Here is a 2,911-nt window from a genome sequence, read left to right as displayed (position 1 = left end):
TCTGGAAATTCGCACATGCAGCCTCTATATTTAAGCCTGCTGTTCAGCTGCAATCTTAACCAGGTTGAGATTCAAATAGAACTGTAAAATGAAAGCAGTGCTCAATGCTCAAGGTAGTGCTGCAGCAGCATTATCACTCGCTCTGTTGGAAAGCAGTACAAAGCGATCCTGCCGGTGATCGTGTGTAGACTGCCCGAGGCAATCTGTGTGTGTTGTGTCTGAGGTTGTATAAGAAGAGGAGCGGGTGGGTAGTGTGGGTAATTTTAGCATGTGCAACTTCATCAAAATGAAATTTAATCAAAGAATAGATGACAACTTAACCTCCAAATAATGTTTTTCCAAAGCTATATACTATTTAACATTGCTTTTGTTTCTCTCCAGCAGTGTAGGATCTGTTTTATCACCATCCTCAGTTAGCTCCTTTTTTTTTCTCCCCTGGTGTGCATTGCATCGTGGACAAGAGAGTCCATCAACAGTGAACTTACAACTGTAGTAATAATTAGATTTTATTTATACAGTGCTCACAGGAACACGGAAATGAAGCATTCAAGTCATAAAAGTAATCGGCTGACAAATCCTAATAAAAGTTACAGACATTCTTAAGGAAATAAGACAGTTGAAAGGAAATTAAGACTTGAAAGGCTTTCCCATAAGAGGATTTTTTAAGATGTGACTTAAAATAACTCAGTGATTCAGTTTCTCTGATTTCTTCAGGCAGAGGAAATCAAGCCCTTGGGTCACTGACTGCAAGTGTTCTATCCCCTTTGGTTTTTAGCTTGGGCTCTGGACCAAATAAATAATATCTTATCAGGGATTTCAAAGTTCCTCTTGCATACAGTATGCAACTAAAAGGAAGTAAGGCCACATTTTTAAAGTAATCAATAAATTCCTAAAACCATTTCTAAAATATACTGAAAGCCAGGGTAAATATGGCTTCCATTAAAGACTCTTAGTAGTCAACACTGTCAAATACTACGGTGGGAGAAATAATTATTTAACCTCATGCTGAATTTGCAAGTTTAAATACTTACAAAAACATGAACAGTCTGTTTCTTCTATTTTAGTTTCATTTTAATGGGAAAAGACAGAATACAACCAGCAAATCACATTACACAAGTACACTTAGTCTACAAAAGGGAAATTCCTTTTTTGCACACACCTTGGAAGCTGAGGGCAGAACTGAGATTATGCTTTAATAACATTACTTACGCTCACTGACTCTGTAGCGTTAACAATGAACTTTTTTGGTTCACCTAATGCATACTGCACCAGACACCCAGGGCAACAATCCACCTTCAAATTTCATTCACACCTGGCCATTATCTTGTTTCCTGGAGGGAGGAAGGCCTAATTAGAAAGAGTATAGGGGTCCTTATGAAGTTCAGAAAGGTTGCAACAGTTTGCTTTGTAATCCCCCAGATCCAGAGGGTACATACTCTCAGGGATATGCCTTAATATCAAACCAATTTTTAAATGATTTACCTGCAAGGGAAGTAAACAATTTAGTATGGCTTTTATTGACTGGGAAAAAATTGCTTATTGTGCAAGAAGAATTGTAACTAGAGTAAACTCCATTAAAAATTATGTGCAGCAGGCATTTCTCCCCATATCACGTCCAATCTATTGTTATCATTGTTTTATATTCTCCGTGCCTGATAGTACCAATAAAAATTCAGACAAGAGAATCCATATTGCTGTGTAGCTATTATTAAAAAGCTGGATTACACTGTGGCATTTCACTGCAATTCCTCTTTCTCTATTTGTTTCTGTCTCTGAAATCAATTGTTAGTAATCATAGCAACAAGAAAGATGGTTGTCTCATCTTTCTGACCCTCCCTGTGTCTGACACACTTGGACACAAAACTCCAGGTCTCTATTGGCTCTCGCAACTGAACGGTGGAATTGCAACAGGAGATAGTGACCTTTTAATCCAAGTCTCTGTGTGTAGTGTGACACTAGCTTGCAGCAATAAAGCTCTTTTTCCATGATCTAACAGAAAATGTAGCAGCCATCTGAAAGAACAACCTCCAGCACAGGGTGTACTTTTCTCACAGAAACAGAAGCTATAAGAAAAATGATTGAAGCACTGAATTTTTACAATTTCCTGTTGCTCAGTAATGATAGCACGAGGTAAGAAATAGAGGTGTTTTTATTTACGCATTTATTTGTATCTGATTAGGCCAACAATAGCGGCTAAGGAATTTAAAATCAGTATTTGAGATGCATTTTATCTGCAAAGCTCTGGAAGTTTGGGCCAATAATCAATCAAAGAGACAACAGCTGCTTTTGCAATCACGCTAGCATCGGTTTCTTTCTGTAAAAACTACAGTATCCTCTGTGGCATTAAACTTTATCAAAGTACCATGTACGGTGAGTTTCAGGAATAGACTCAGACATTTAGACCACTGGGATGTATTTTAATATACATTTGCAAAAGACATGTAGCATAACATACAACGAAGTGTATTGCATGGTAATGTTGACCATTGAGTTGATATTTAGAAAGAAAAAAAGAATAAACTGAAAAATTAACAGATCTGATTCTGTACCAGCCACTTTATAGTTAAGGTTAGGACAATATCAAAGTTGCAGTCATCAAGTCGGCGAAAGTGTAGAAAAAGAGAATGAACTGACTGCAGTTCTTTTCTGTTTTGGTAATGGGAGGTTACAAACTTAGCATCTGAATTTTACATATATGCAGTTAGTTTCAAGAGTATTTGGGCATCAACAAACATAACAGCTGATTTTAAACAAAAAAATCAAAATGTAATGAATGCACTGAATTTTAGATTTGATTCAAGGGGTTTATCATTTTTATACACAGTCCTCCATTTTCTTTTTTTTTTTTTTTTTTTTTTTTTTTTTTAAATGACATCAGAAACAGCAGTATGCGACATTACGTGATGGCAGA

This window comes from Pundamilia nyererei, unplaced genomic scaffold, assembly GCF_000239375.1.
Source record: "Pundamilia nyererei isolate P.nyererei 1_Seehausen unplaced genomic scaffold, PunNye1.0 scaffold00153, whole genome shotgun sequence".
Taxonomy (NCBI): Eukaryota; Metazoa; Chordata; class Actinopteri; order Cichliformes; family Cichlidae; genus Pundamilia; species Pundamilia nyererei.
Note: the sequence above shows the minus strand (reverse complement) of the source record.